Below are 17344 nucleotides of genomic sequence, written 5' to 3'. Positions count from 1 at the left end.
ATGGAAAGGTTCTGCCCTATAACTTTTAAATGACCTTCAGCTCTGATATGTAAATGTGTAGCCAAGCAGATCAAGGAGAATTTGTACGGCTAAGATGGAAATTCTCTTTCACACAGAACATATAAATTATTCAAGCATTGCTTATATCTGTATTTACCACTCAGCTATCTTGGCCTTCTTCCCCCAGAGGTTTTGTTTTCTGCTTCTTTTGAAGGCATTGCTCTTTCTTTCTGAGGTAGTAAGGAGAAGCTATATCCCCTTTCCAACAAGACATGCTGGTTTCATATTTTGAATTGTCTGTAATCTGCCACTGAAGTTTGATGATGGCTTTACTGCAGCAAACACCTTTGATTTTGAACGTTTTAAGGACGAAACCCCTTTCTTTCCTTTCCTTTCCATTTGTATCAATAGAAGATCCCAGTTCAGACAAGTACGTAAATATATATCTAATTTTACACACCTGAGTGCTCATGCTGACTTCATTTACCATGTTTTAAAACTGGTGCAGAAGACAGTAGGACTCTCCTTGACTTCTTTTACAAATGGCTGCATGGTCGAGCCCAGAGACTTGTGGTCAACAGAGTTAAATCCAGTTGGCGGCCAGTCACGAGCGGTGTTCCCCAGGGCTCAGTACTGGGGCCGGTCCTGTTCAATATCTTTATCAATGATCTGGATGAGGGCATCGAGTGCTCCCTCAGTAAGTCTGCAGACAACACCAAGTTGGGTGGGAGTGTTGATCTGCTCGAGGGTAGGAAGGCTCTGCAGAGGGACCTGGACAGGCTGGATCGATGGGCTGAGGCCAACTGTATGAGGTTCAACAAGGCCAAGTGCCGGGTCCTGCACTTCGGCCACAACAACCCCCTGCAATGCTACAGGCTTGGGGAAGAGTGGCTGGAAAGCTGCCCAGAGGAAAAGGACCTGGGGGTGCTGGTTGACAGCCGGCTGAACATGAGCCGGCAGTGTGCCCAGGTGGCCAAGAAGGCCAACGGCATCCTGGCCTGTATCAGAAATAGTGTGGCCACCAGGAGTAGGGAGGTGACCATGCCCCTGTACTGGGCACTGGTGAGGCCACACCTCAAATACTGTGTTCAGGTTTGGGCCCTTTGCTACAGGAAAGATATTGAGGTGCTGGAGCGTGTCCAGAGAAGGGCAGCAAAGCTGGTGAAGGGCCTGGAGAACTTATGGGGAGCGGCTGAGAAAACTGGGGTTGTTTAGTCTGGAGAAGAGGAGGCTGAGGGGAGACCTCATCGTGCTCTACAACTACCTGAAAGGAGGTTGTAGCGAGGTGGGTGTTGGTCTCTTCTCCCAAGTTACAAGCGATGGGACGAGAGGAAATGGCCCCAGGTTGCATCAAGGGAGGTTTAGATTGGACATTAGGAGAAATTTCTTTCCTGAAAGAGTGGTCAGGCCTTGGAACAGGCTGCCCAGGAAAGTGGTTGAGTCGCCATCCCTGGAGGTATTTAAAAGACGTGTAGATGAGGCGCTTAGGGACATGGTTTAGTGGGCATGGTGGTGTTGGGTTGATGGTTGCACTCGATGATCTTAGAAGTCTTTTCCAACCCTCATGATTCTATGATTCTATGATTCTATATGAAAAAGCAGTCACAGGCAAGGCTGTGAAATGGAGCCCTTGAATGGGTCCATGGACGCTCCCACTGTATTGAAGCCAAGCAACTTCTATTCAAAACCAGACTTTTCTATAACAAAATATTAACTAGGTGGGTGTGAGAAGATAAACTGCTAGATTAAAATGGATGCAAACAGTGGAATCTGTGTATAGAGCCAAATTCAGATTTCATTAAAGTGATCAGGAAAATATTGTCTCTAACACAATTCAGTCTGGGCTGAATTTAGACAGCGAAATTCTGTCTAAGTAGGCTGTGCAGAGCAACAGGCATTTAAGTGCATTGTAATGTTAAAAATACCATCACTTCTATGGTGATTTTATTTTTACACAGGAATGTGTTCAGTAAAAGTATGGATTCAGTTAAATAACTATTCCTTCTCCTTCATTTTTTTTCACTATTGATAGAATAATAATAGTCAGGAAGCAGATACAAAGCCAAACTGTTAAGAAGCTAAACCACACAAAATAACAGTGCTTTCTGTGGCTGTACTTTTCTTCATGTTTTCTACTAATAATTTTTATTATCCATAAACCACAGTACTTCTGAAGAAATAAGTAAATATTGTGAAGATGTTTCCATAAACATTCATTCAGCATATGAAATGTATTCATGCTATTATTTCTTGCCCTCGTGGGTGGGCTTTCACAGACAACTGTGTGTTTGTGTAATGCTGGAGGAAAGAGAATTTTAAGCTTCCTCAATTTCCTTGAGAAAAAAGAATTTAGAAGAAATCACACAGCTTTCCCACAAGCTTATTGACCAATTAGTAATGGCGAAATTATCAGGTGATTTATGTAATAACGCATAAGTATGTATCAACATACACAGTGAAACGCAAACAAAGTGCACTTGGCTAAGCAATAAATAAAGGAAAATAACAACCTGCTTGGTGACATCCTTATTCTTATATTCAAATTCAGCTATGCAGTTTTCAGGCACCAAAGAAATCAAACACAACAGAAGTGTATTTGTATTGAAAGGAGTCACCATGGTATTTATGATAAATGAAAATTAAGAGCAAGAGACCAAGGCAAAACCCTCACAAATGGAATGACAATACATTGAGCTCAAAGCAGCCTCAGGCCCTATAACTTGTCACAGAATAGAAGTTGTTTACTCGCGTTGTCCCTTTACGTGCAGGACGCAATCAGCTGTGACTGTCTCCATGTTCCCAGGGTACAAAGGTGAGGATCATCCCTGCTCCAAGGGCAGTAACATGCCCTCTCTGGTTAGTTCCCACAACATGGACGCTTATCTCCACGAGCTTGGGTATCACAACACTAAAAGTAAACCACTGTGATGGGAGGTCATAAAAAGCCAGATTTGGTAGGGGGAGTCTTTGTAATCAGAAGCTTTGCGACAGCATGGCACGCTCAAGCATTTTCAGACCCGTTTTCCCAAAGGTGCAGCTGGGTTTATTCAGACCATCCCACTTTAGACCACGGGAGGTGCTCCAAATCCCACCCTACAAGTGTCAGTCTCCCCAGCGTGACTCGATGGGGAGCCCGCAGAAGCCACACCCCTTATTTGCAATTTAGCTGCCTAATAGTTGAGTAGCATATCTAGTTGCCCAAGGCAGCGACTATGAATTTAGCAGCACGACAATTTAGGGCATTATAAACATTCCACCTGGTCAAAAGTGGTGTCTGGTTTGAAGCAAAATAAAATCACTTAGGAAGCTCATCATCAGAAGTCCTTCCTCCCTTCGTCAGCTGCACTTTAGCTTCAACATAAAAACTCACCGTGATGGACTAGCAAGGATAGGAAACATTTGCATTAGGATTCCTATCTAAGCAGATATTTTCAGATAAAACATCAGGGCAGAAATTTAATCCTCATGCAAACTGCTAAGCTGGCTGTTCCTCAGCCAATTCCCATGCCAACGAAGTCTCGCAGTCACTATGTCAAACACAGAGTGGTGATGCTCTGGCAGCTCTCAGTGTGTGCTGTCCAGGACTGAGCTTCTGGCAGCTCTCAGTGTGTGCAGTCCAGGGTGAAATCTGGGAGCACACTGGCTAAATAGCAAGCTCAAACATCTCAATAGGTCCCTCAGCCCTCTGTTCCACTCCTCTGTTCTTCCTCCTTGCTTATCTGCTATTATTTTTACTCCCCAGTTCATGCTTTTTAAAAAAAATGTGGTAAGTACTACCTTCATTCCTGGTTTAACCTAATTGAAGCTAATAATAATATTAAAGCAAGCATGCATTTTCTTCACAGTGTCTTGGCTTTTTACAGTATCTTTGCTTTCTACATAATTTTGTAATTTATTCTAAAAATCCATTAAAGGCTTAGTAATTGGCAATGAGAACATTATCATGAGTATTCTTGTACCTAAAACTTTTAAAATAGAATAAGTAGGAGGGAAAAACAAAACTAGCAGATGATTGTTGCAGATGATTGTTGAAGCTGGACCCTAATATCTACTTATAATTCTTCTGATGCCATTAATTCTATCACTTTAATTCTACCGATATGATTAGTTAGTTGTGCTTTCACTAGGAAATTTAAGAAGAAGAAGGTCAGGCCTCAAATATTTTCTTTCTTATTAGAGACTACAGAGATATTCCAGGATTTATGGAGTTTTTTGGGCTTTGAGGCAGTAGCTACTGGTGGATGAAATGTTTTATGTATTGGAAAGGGAAGCGAAACAGACAAAACAGAGCAATGCATTTCTGCACAGTCTCTTGAGCGGAAAGCATAAATGTCTGGTTATTATTTCTGATTTGCTTTCAACTCTTCAACTCAAGTTTAAAGATGCTACAGAAAGATTAAGCCTTAGAATTGTCTGTCTCAGATGTTATAGATGTAAATGTATTTCATTAAAAGAGGAATGTGTTTAAATAGGAAAAGTAATCAAGTGAAATCTCAGTTCATAGACATCAAATGGAATCCTTTCACATTGCTTTCAGTGGAGCCAGCTTTTCACCAAGACATTTCATTTAAAAATCAAGTCAAAACCTCTTTCTTTTTTCTCATGTCTCTGTATTTCAGAAAAAAAATGAGTCACTGAAGCTCACTGAACAAAGAAATATTAAAATTCCAGATGAATCTTATTCAACTATGTAGCTGTGCCAGTGAGACAGAAAAACGGTTTTGGAAATTTCCCTACACATTAGCACTATTATTAGCTGTAGCCCCTAGATGGTGCTGCTACAAACGGTCTTGCTGGTCAACCAAACATATAGGCAATTAGATCTAGGAAAACCTATTTGTCAGTTGTGGTGAAGTTTACACCAACATTTACCTTGTTCTTTAACTGAAAGTCTGTGCTCAATGCTTTTTTTTTTTTTTCAGTGTGTAAGTAGTGTGCAAAAGTCATACTCATGAAAATAATATTAAATGATGTTACATGATGTTAAACTTCACACCAGAAATGTGAAAATATCTGCATCATCATTTAGTATTACAGGATGGTTATGAGGCATAATTGGCTAAAAGGTCACTTTGTAGTTTTTCTATGGGTAGGATTGACCTCATCTAACTTTCAGAGCAGGGTTCACGTCCATATTCATACACCAGAGTTCATATATCTCTATGTGAACTATGTGAACTTGTCTTTCAGCTAGTGTTCCAATGGGATACAAATCACCTGTGTTATATCCGTGACCCCTATGAAGATGTCTCAGGTATATCAGGATATCTCAAATGGTACAAGAAACCTGTATATAGACAGCTGAATCCTGATCCTGACATAAGGTTAAACAAATCCCACATGTAATTTAAAGAGAGTGAGGAACTGAATAACCAATGTTATGATAGACAGCTTGGAAATCAATGGCATAAGATAGCAAAAATGTGCTTATGCCCATCCTAAAAACAAAGTCCTTCATATTTCGTGGAAACACATTACACAGCAATTCGAAGCCATCAGCTTGGATTTTCTCTCTACTTCTTTTCCACCTCCTATAAGGACCAAGCTCAAGAGACAAGCTGACTTTAAAACCTAGCTATTAAATTTGCTTGCAGTCATCTGGAAAGGGAATAGCATGCAAAGAATCCAAACTATAAAACGTTCCCTGTAGACAAGTTTAGGATAGGACATTGTCACTGTCACAGAAAGGTAAAGAAAGGAGACATCTTTGCATTGCAGAAGATAACTCCTTTTCCACGGCTGGCCATAAAAGATTAGATGGATTAGGTAACAAACAAAGTGTAAAGGAAGAAGTGTGTTAGTATTTGCCAGCAATAATTGTGCTCTGCTGAAGGTGTAACTTGGAAAGAATGCTCAGCTGAATTCCTCAATGGGAGGTGGTGACACATATATGCTTATGCTTACCCTAGAAAACAGCCTTTGCCAATGTTGTCTTTGAACATCATAAATTTGTGTCAGACTATTATGTCATACAGTCCATCTCTACCAAACCCACCCATATGAATAGGGATCCATTTGGGGAAGAAGAAAAAAAAAAAAGGTGTCTGTAAAATTCCATTGCATTTTTGCACATCCTGATGTAATTTCCATTATTTTGGGCATTTTTACCTTTGCTTGTTCTTTAATTTGCCATGACAAACCTGCAGCCCCACTTAGAATGGAAGTGAAAGACAGGTGAATATAAGTAAAAGTGACAGGGACATGCCAAAACTCAAAGGATACTTCATAGAGCACCCAGACAAAGGTTTTTAAAGCATTTTCTAAAGGCTAACCTGTCTCTAGTCCCTTCTCCCACAATGACTGTACTGTTATCCAAACTAAGGTCATTCTAGTTGAGCAAAGGGCAAAGCACCACAAATATGTCGTTGCAGTATGATGGGTAACATAGATCAGAAATGTTTTCCATGTATCACTTGTACGGGATCTATTGTGTGAGGTTAGGATGTAACGATATATACCCAGGCAACTTTGTATTTACGTCCGAGGTAGAGCAGCGTTACAGCTACCCTCGGGGAAGCTCTCTCCAAAGAACATGGAGAAGGTTTTCTGGCTATGTCTCCTGGTGCAGGCTGGACCATGTGCCAGAATGAGTCAGAGCCAGAGCACCAGCAAGGACGTAATCTGCACTGAGCAGTAAAGTTTAACATGTCCAGCATAAAACCCCAAAACTGTTGTTACTACTATTGCTTTGAGATAACACCGCACTGCGCAAGGAAAACTCAGTCTGGCTCCCAGTTAATCCATACCAATGCAGAGATGCAGATAATTCCCCCTCTACAAGCTCCCTTGAGAAGGCAAAACACAGGACAGAAGGTGGCTGACCGTCCTGTAATCCCCTGTCTCTTATAATTTGCAGAAATGAGGCCCACACACGTAGCACAGCTTAGTACTGCACTCCCATAGTGTCAGATCTGCAAACACAAGGATGAGATTTGACCACAGTCAGTTAGCGGCTTTCACCTCTTGAGCCCTTCCCGTTTTGTCTGTACTGTGCATGCTGTAAAGCAAGCTCTTTCTTTGGGGTTAACCGCATTACACTTCAGCAGGAACGCTACGGCTGTTGGCCGTGCTGCAGAGAGGGTGCAGCGAGGGTGAGTTAGAGCACGAGAGGGCTGTACAGCACTTCAGGTCAGAGATCTGCCTTCCCCTGTGTTATTGCTTCAGCTAGGGCCAGGATTGAATATGTAGAGAGAAGTAAAAGCAATAGGTCTGTTATAAAGGGATCTTCTTTCTATACCTCTCACATTCTGAGGATCGATTTAAGGATTTCCTAGGTGAGACCTATAAGGATAACTAGTAGTTTGAGAGACTTTTTGTCTTCTATGTCTCTGGCACAGATTATAGTTAATGTTAGTGCTATGACAGACTTAAATGTGGGTCCATCTCCCACCATTAGGAACCTTGTCTTCCCATATTAATTTTTGAAGCTATAGGAAGCCTTTTTTCCCATATTAATTTTTGAAGCTGTAGTGTGACTTTGACTCCTCATTAATGACTGGAAAAAGGATGTTACACACTTGGCCAATCACTGGAGGGGAAGAGTGTTTGTGAATGTGTGCATAAAAAAAAGCAAATTTTCAAGGTGGGACTAGCTGGTGGAAGGTTTTGACAGCCAGCTACAAATATTATTTCAGATCCAAGCACCTTACATCACTCCACATTGTGTAACACTGATAAGATGAAGCTCTGTGTCCACAGTTGTATTTTCTTTCTCTCTGATAGGATTATTAAGCAGTTGTCCTACCTTCCTGTATTACTCAGCTGCCAAAGCTGAAAATAACTTCTGAGAGTCATACAGCTGGCACTTTGATACCTGTATACTCAGCCTCCACAACACTGCTAGCCGAAACCTACAGATGCTTAAAGAGAGGCTCATGAGATGTTGGCATTCTCCAAGAAACATTAAATGTGGTCCCAAAGCAGTAGGCGGTTCTTTTTATGGAAATTCCACCTGAGCTAAGGTGAGATAAAGATACTGTGCTTGTTCTGATGGGAGCAGTTCACTCTGTGTACAGAAACACATGGCATGCTAAGTTCAAAGCCAGGACTATGATTTTACCTGAACACACTAAGGAAGGACTAGTGTCAGAGTTTGTGAAAACATTTATAAAATGAAATCAAATTCTTACACTCGGTGTTTGTAGAGTACAAAGGAAAATGCATGAGGTTTTAAAATGATGGGATCAGGCTTTTATATACAGACATCTAAATTGCACATTACACTTCAAAAAACCCATTAGTTTATGCAATTTGAATAAATGAATGTATATGTATTGTTTTCAATCTTATTTAGATATGTACAGTTTTCTTTAGGATTATACATGTTATGGGCTGGGAAGATATCCTTCCCTCACCTGCTAGGTATTGCACTGCACTTATCCTCTGCTACATGTTGAAGGATATCAGTATCGCTACTCTTTGTTTTGCTGGCCCCTCTCTAACAAGAACATATGAAGCCCCTAAACCACTTAAATGAGAACCCTAAAGGTCAGATGGACATAGGAAAGTAAGAATGAAAGAATGACTCGCCCAGCTGGTATGATACAACGTGATCATTCAGAAAAAAATGTGCTTTGTCTCTCCCAAAGCCCCAAATGGGTATCTTGTCTTAAAGGGCTGAATGTTCCTCCTCATTTTGTAGACCTGGCAGATCATGAGGATGCTAGCATTGAGTACCAGAAGGTAACCCAGATTTCCAACCTCTCTGGTCAAGTTGAAGAAGGTGTGAAAAGAAATAGGAACTCTAAATCTAGTATCAAGATAGTGTCTAATAGCTAGAGTCCCAGTACTCCCTTGGCTTGTGCAATATGAAAATCATTTCACCATAATTGCAGCAAAGGACATGAGGAGTCTGATGCAACTTAGAATAATAAGAGGCCCTCAATGCATAAGACTGTATAAGATTCTGCTACTTTAACTCACAAATTATGCCTACTTAGTGTGGCTGTAAAATAAAGAATTCACTTTAGATAGAAGGAAACAAGAAGAACTTTCAAAAAAGAGTTAACAAGATATTTTAGGAAGTCCAGGTTGGAATACCCTATAAGACAATTCATAACATCAGCACTCAAATCTTTGGTTTAATTTATTAGTGGAAAATTGCAAATTACTCCAAAAATGGAGTCCTAGAGGTTATTAAGATAAAACTGAAATAAATAGAAAATCAGATCTATTTCTTGTGGTCAAAACCTTCCACGAAAATAGTACAAAAGAATGATTTATCATCGTGTCCTCAAGAGGATGATGAAAATACATTCAAATAGCACGTATGACACTAGCTTTTAGGACGAATACTTTAATATAATGGATGTCACTTTACACTACAGGCAATAGGCACACCTGATGTTTTAAAATCCAATTCTCTTCAGCTTGTTTACCTATTAGTAACATCTCACTTAGAATCATAGAATAGAATCATAGAATCATTAAGGTTGGAAAAGACCTCTAAGATCATCGAGTCCAACCGTCAACCCAACACCACCATGCCCAATAAACCATGTTCCTAAGCACCTCATCTACACGTCTTTTAAATACTTCCAGGGATGGTGACTCAACCACTTCCCTGGGCAGCCTGTTCCAAGGCCTGACCACTCTTTCAGTAAAGAAATTTCTCCTTGGAAATCCTTCCTCTCCTTGGAACAGTACAGAGACTAAAGCAATGAATATAAATATTTCCTTAAATCTGAGTGATTAAAAGGTTTTGATAAACTGGATTAGATTAAAGTGGTGTTATTATTGCATGTCTAAAAGTAGATCTGCAGCTGGTTTAAATGGGCCTGTGCTAACAGACACCACTGGAAGATTCTGTAGATAGATTCTGTGCAAATGAGAACAGCCCTTGTTGCTGTTAGTCTTCAGTAAATGTGCTAAATAAACGGGTGGCAACTGTTTAATATGTAATAACTTTCTTTTCATTGTCTGTTAAAATCCACTTCAATGCTCATTAGGGAACTTAAACTGAGGTGTGTTAATAGGAGTGTCACGTTTTCAGGTGATAACCCAACCTTTAGCATGTGTCACTGATACAAATCTATTTGTTAAGCTGCATTATAATTCTGAAACAACATATAAACCATAACAGCAATAAGCTTTCTTGTAAATAAGCTGCTTGTTTGCGGCTGGAGAGAACAGGGCGATACAAACCATGCCTTGTTAACATTATTTTGGAATTTCTTATTACTTTCTGAAACTTAAAATATCCCAGGTTTACATGTTCCTGGATATTTAGCAGTTTTTAGTCCAACAAATATATTCTGAGAGCAGCTGCTACTACAAATTTAATATAAACCATCATAGTTCATTTTCTGTGCCGATGGACTCGCAGAAGGACTAACCTCAGTTAAGGGTGTAAGCTTCTAGAACAATATTGGAAGAGACATCAGGCAGCCAAATCCCTAACTGTGACCGTCCATTACTGAATCTCAAACCACTACATTTCAAATGAGACTTTATCTTATGTAACTCCAACAAGGTGGGTTCAAGAACACATATTTCTGAAACTCCATAACTTTCTCTTCCCAACCACTTAATGATATATTTTAAATGAAAGGACGACTTCTGGCGTGGAATGTAAGATGTGCCTACCAACCAAGAGTCCTCTTGGTTCGCTGGCAGGAGTGATACCAATATGAAATAAAGAAAAATAATTCTATAGTTAATTAAATTTACATTAATCAATCCCTATGTCAGGACCCTGAGAACACTAATTAACCTTAATTTCCTTGACCAGCCTCACCTGGAGCCTTCACCTACCCTCTTTGCACAGGGTCCCTAGTCCCTTTCTGAGCTATGCCATAGGCACGCCCGTCTTCAGCCCTGTCCTGGCTGGACCTTTGACGTATAGTTTAGGTTGTCTCCAGTCATGTCTTTGGTCCCATCTCCTGGATGGATGTCTGGCCTACATTGCAGCCCAGTCTTGTGCTGTCATGACAACTCCCTAGAAAAATCCTGGACCTAGTTATAATTATGTGTGTATATATATATATATGCCATGAATATGTAAAATGTATGTATAAAAACACGTCTCACTGCATCTACCTGTCATTTCCCTCTCTAAATTCTCTGAGTGGCATAAAGATGGGAAAAAAAAAGAAAAAAAGAAAAGAAAATGAGAAGAAATATCTAAAATTAAATAGTTTCTTTTATATAGCTTTATGTAATATACACTGAAAACTCATAATTCTCCTTTCCAAACATTTTTATAGCTTTTTACAGGGCAAGGGCCATGGCTTGCTGTGTGTTAATTATGTTAAATTAAGTTTTTTGCAGTCCTCCAAGGCCTCTTTATTTCTTATGGAAGGAGTAAATTTGACTGAGGTCGGGGTCAGGGAATGGACACGAAGAATAATCACCCTAATAGGAGAGCAAAAAGAAGATCACGTGAAGGCTAAAATTCAGTTGTTTGATTCCTAGATGATTTTAAGTCCATAAAAGCCACTTGCTTTAGCCTGGGAGCTCATATATCTCCTCTCTCCACCCTGTGCTTGAGTCAAGGCTCTGTTGAGCTTGACAAACCATAACAAGTCTCTAAGTCAAAATTCTTTTCTTCCCATCCTTTTGTACAAAGCAAGATCCTCCCATTGCCACCCAGGTTTCCAGTTTTACTCGTACACCTCCCTATGTTGACAGTCTTGTGGGAGGACATGCGATGCAAGAGTGGCGTGTTTATTTATGTGCGTCATCTGGGAATATTATGTGACAAGTGGAAGGGATGTAATCCCCTTGCTACATGCCCTCCACTGAAGCAGTCTGGTTTGTGTGTCAACTCTTTATTATAAGGCACAACATGCTGTACTTACGGCATTTTCATTCTGTTTGAGCATCTCCTAATTTTACAATGTGTTAACTATAATTTGCGAATTAATTCTACTTTTTGGAATACTTTGAATTCCGTGTAAATTTTCTGCAAAATTATTCATGTGTCTCAATGCGCAATGGCTTGAGGCTTTTTTCTCAGACTCTGTAGGCTTTGGATAGAGGGTGAATGTAACTTCAGATTAAATCATCGTATTGACTAAAAAGAACTTTTGGTTATTTTTAACTTCAGCTGTTTACATGCCACTGGACAGCTCAAGTGGCCATTCTGCAGCTAGAAGCAGCTTTGGTTTTTGAGAAACAATTGTTGCGTTGGGTTGCCAGGTCAATACTTCTCATACCTGTGAAACAGGCTGAAGCAGTGATACACGATTCATAATGGGGGCATTTAGCTGTGTCTTTCTTTGTATAATTTATTCTTAAACTAGGTGTTGGATAGATATGTGTAACCACAATAAAAATATCTCTGCATCCAGCCACTTCAGAGCACCCCTGTAAGAAATGTCCACAGGGAGCTCTGACTCTTGAGGGAACTGACAGAGAGAAACAAGATGATTTAACACGTTGAAATTCAGCCTTGTGCCATATGGTCAGAGGGACAAAGTAAAAGACAACAACCCCTTTTAAGCAGCCTGCTCCTCTTGTTTTCCTGCTGCAGTAATATATGTTTGGTGGTTACATTACTCTTTAACATCTGTGATACAACTGGGGCCGTTTCGGTTTGGTTGGTCTTTGTTTTTTTTGTTGTTGTTGTTGTTTTGTTGTTTTTTTTTTTAATCCACACAAATATTATTAAAGGGGTGGAAAATTTATCTGCATGGCTTTCTGTCTTTTCTTTGCTCTTCATTAATTCATCTTACCTCCAGGGACTATCAAAGAGTAGTTAGAACTGAGATGTTGTAAAAGACCCCTGGAAAGTTCTCATGTTTTGTAACACCACAGTACAAATATTTTCTTATGAGGCTATTTCCTGCAATGACTCTATTTATTCTTTTCACCATCAGTAATACACATTATCAATTAATATCCTGTGTGCCTTTTTGCCAGCCAGCCATCAGGCTGGGATAAATGAACTCCTTGACCTTATGTCAGGAAACATTCAACCATAATTTAAGATGTCCAGACCCATTCCATCCCCCTGCCCTCTCCTTTCCCTTTCAATCCACACAGCACTTCTCAAAGCAAACTTGGAGAAATTTTTTCTCAGGGACTGATGCCATCTGAAAGGTTCAGAAGGGCTGGAAACTACAATCAGCATTTGGCTTTCATGAACCCCTAGAGAGCCATTTCTGTCACACATGAAATGTTCAACAAATAATACAATCTCTGGTCTTAGAGTAGTCTTTGTGGAGGTGACAAGTCTATTGCAACAACATAGGGAAACCAGCATGAGTATTCTCCCTTGAAGTGCAATTTTAATTCTCTGTTGGTAAAAATCAGCATTGTTTTTCTGACTTCAGTGGAGCTATTCCTGCTGACAGCTGCTGAGCTTCTGAGCAGCAGTTTCCAATTGCTTGATTTTATGGTAATTTCTGAATCAGAGAGGTACACGGATGGTCCCAGACCGCAGAGCTTTCCCTTCCATTTTAGTAAATCTTTTAGTAAATCTAAACAGAGTTTGTGGAAAAACAAGAATTCGGTACTGAGTGTTGCTATCCTGCAGATTTCCATAGGAACACAATGCAGTTATCTCCCTAGGTAGTCATTTGATATAGTTATGAAGTAACACACCCTAGAAATATCTTCTTCTGTCATATTTATAGCAATTATGTCAAATACTGAATTTAAATAATTTGAGTTGATTACTGCTGGTTTGTGAAAACACACAGTTTGACGTATTCACAAGTTTCAATTACTGTATGTGGAATGTAATTATGTGGAGTACAAAGCTCCAGGGGAAGCTGTGTTTGCTAAATACAGCTTGTCTGAAATGCAATGATCTTTACATTTTTTTTCCCAAAATTTGAAAATATCATAAATTTTGTCAACGGCTGATCATGTAGCAGATTCCACTTTTAAAAGCTGAGTAGACTGAGTACAAAGGGAAAAAAATAGTCACAATCTCAGCAACCTATCTGCTATGGGAACATATAAATGCAATAATTCTTTAATTTTGTTTTATATTTTTCTGGCCACTGTTCAAGACCCCCCTGAGTACTGTTTTCACTCAGTGAAAGCTTAGAGTACAACTTCATTTGTTTCAAAATAAGTCTTTGTAACAAGAAACTTTATAAATGGTAATTTATCAGTGGATTCATTAAGGATTCTTTACGAGTCATTTTCTTAAATGTATTGTAGCACTTTTAGTAGCCAACAGTTCCTTAAGCAAAAAAAGACTGGAATGATCATCTGATCATCAAGTCCTGTCACCTGTGATTGTAGGAAACATACAGCAAATGTACTGTCTTTCACATATATCCTCCGAAATCCCACTCAGCTCAGAACTTCCAAAAAAATCATAGTTATAGTGTGCTGCAGAAAAGGAGCAGGAGGGCTGAGGTCTATGAAGGTGGCAGGGGATGGAAGTCAGCATTTTGCCATGGTACTGATCCCAGTGTTTATAGCAGCTTTCCCTTTTGTCCTTGTGAGACACTTCTTGTTAGCCCCAATGCCACAAATGCTGGCACAAATGTTTGTATTTCTGTGAGCTCCGCAACCCCATCCACAGAACTTCCCATATGGAAATGCTGATTAAAATTTATATTATACTTTTAAATATACAAAGTTTCAGAGTTGTTAAATTTGATCCTCTCTAAAGCATCTGTGTATTTCATTTGCATCTCACAAAAACAGATCGACATTAAAATCCATTTTATTTGGGTTGCTGTAATAACCCCAAATAACCCTAAATTCCTTCTGTTCATATTTACCCACATTCATGGCTTTGGAAATTCTTTATCCTTCTGATGCTTTTATTTTCCTTGCTAGTGAAGCTGTTTTCATATCTAGCATGGGATGCATATCTGTTTATTTTATTTTTGACAAATAGTGCAACAGACATGAAGGAAGACATTCATGATTATTCTTTCTCTTTAAACAATTACGTGTCCTTTCTATTGTGTCATTTATCAAAACAATACCAATTATTATCATTAAAATTTCAAATTTCCTTCTTCTTAAAGAGATGAAAAACATGCTTTTGACAGGTTTGACAGTGGTTTGTTTTGAACTTCTGCTTGAAAGGACTAGTAAAAGCCTTTTTTAATATCTGGGTAGATAGGACTTTCATACCCACAATAGGACAATTTATTTCCGATTAACTGGAAATGAGCAAGGTAAGAAGTGAGGGAAAGCTTTCTTTTTGAAATAAATTATGTACCCTCTGGGTGTCCTCAATTACAATTTTCCTTTGACACAGGACAGCACTTTCCTATTGTCTTTCATGACTAAATATTTTATTGCTGTATCCTTAGCTGATACACACTCCTAAAAAGGAATCAGGATGGCATGTCACTTTCTAATGTGACCACTATGCCCCAGTAAAATCTTGAAATAACTTTGCTCTTGTATTCTGCTCACATCGGTGTTATGTTTTGAAAAAGATGATCATAATAGAAAATCAAAAATGAAAAAGTGAAAGCTATAATAATACCATTTAGTTTCAAGAGCCTTTGAATTAGCTGAAAAATATAGCTAGAAATGATGTCTCACCTATTGACTATTTTCCACATAACAACTTAGATTATTGCCATTTCTTTTAATCTATTTGTATGAATTTCTAGAAAGGAGTCGTCTATAAATGAGACTATATTTCCTTGCCTGAAGATGCGCGCAAGGTTTACATAAAAATATAAGTGTATTTCCTTGTTCAGACATTTGGAAATTACAGAAATCTAGAATTATCTGTCTAAATAGACAAGGAATTGCTGCCACTTTCATTTGTACAAGCATATTAGTCCAAATAATGCAATTAGTGCAAATAATGACCTGACTACATGATCTTCACACTCACCTTCTTACATGGTAATATTTTTCCACTGATTTCAAGTGCTGACCAATTAGTCAAAAACTCAGCAACATATAAGATGTGTATTTCTGTGTTTCTAAAAAAACAAATGAACAAACTGATACATGAGAATTAACCATAGTGAAAATCATTTGTGATGATGCACTGGCCACAAATGCATGTATGGCCCAAACACAGTATGTGTTGTTGATACTGGTATTAGCCAAAAAAAGAGATATCAAAAATAAACATGGATATATACAAATAAATGAGTGGTACAGGGAAAATAAAGCAGGTGCTCTGCCAGGAGGACCTTTGATGAAACTGCGATAGTTCTGGGCAAGAGCAAACCAGAATGTCAGCATATCAGGGGCTGCTGGGGCATCGTTACCTAGGAGGAGGTCAGCGATGTCAGTAATTTCCTGCATCTATTGAAGCCTTCTTGAAGTCTGCTGGACCAAAGACTACATCCTAACTGATTTTTCCTCCAAATATTGTTAGATCTGTATTGCAAAAGTGTTATTCATCATATTCTCTAAGGCAACACAAATACCAAGTGTGTCCAAAAATAATTCTTTGCCTTGGGAAAATCTCGGACTCCTGACTGAGTGGAAATAGCTTCAGTTCACCACACTGTCTACCTCTGTCAATAATCCCAGAAGGAAGACTCTTCAGGCAGCGAGGCACAGATGAAGAAGCTTTTTCATCACAGGACTTCCAGTAGGGCTCTAACTACAAGTTACTTCAATCAAAACACATTCATAGACTTATACACTGTCTATTTCTAAATTAAAAACAACCTAGCTCAGGTTAATTCAAGTTACCTATTACTTTTCACTCTTGCATTAGAAAAGAAGTAGGGTTTTTTTCAGAGCAATGGTACAAAACACTGATTCATCTTCCTGTACGGTTAAGTAAAAATTCCTCACATATTTCGTCTGTGCTGCCAGGAGTCTCTTTTTCCCTTTATACAACCTCCTTCTCTTTATCAGTGCGGACACAGATCTCAAATGTAATAATTTGCCCTCCTTTCCTGTCTTGAGATCCTTACTAGCAGCTTGATAGCCTGACTCCTCTGCTCTTTCTGTTTCGTTTGATTATTACATGTTATGGTAGTTGGTGTGGAACAACAGCATCAAGTATAACACTATAGGAAGGTCATATCTTGGCTTTTACTTTAAAGGATCTAATGGATTAATTTAACAACAATATCAAATACTATGCCAACTGCACCTTTTAATTAACAAGAAAAGCGTATTATTATAATTAATAAATTATCTTAGAGGCATAAATCATTTAATGACTTGAAGGTTAGAGATCAGTATATACAAAAAGACATGTAGGCATGGAAAACATATGAAAGGTTTAATAAGAGGTAAAACTTTTCACATATATGGAATAAATTCATATTTAACCTCCCTGAGATGTAAAAGCACTTCTGCCACAGGATAACTGGGCTGTTTATGTGAAATGAATTGATAAACCCTGCCAACCTTACTGGATCCTTGGATTAGTGAATGGCTTTCAAGACACTTCTGCTCAGCAAAAGAAAGGTCTAAAGGAATTGGATAGCTGGAACATCTT

The sequence above is a fragment of the Calonectris borealis genome, chromosome 1, assembly GCF_964195595.1.
Source record: "Calonectris borealis chromosome 1, bCalBor7.hap1.2, whole genome shotgun sequence".
NCBI classification, from domain to species: domain Eukaryota; kingdom Metazoa; phylum Chordata; class Aves; order Procellariiformes; family Procellariidae; genus Calonectris; species Calonectris borealis.
Note: the sequence above shows the minus strand (reverse complement) of the source record.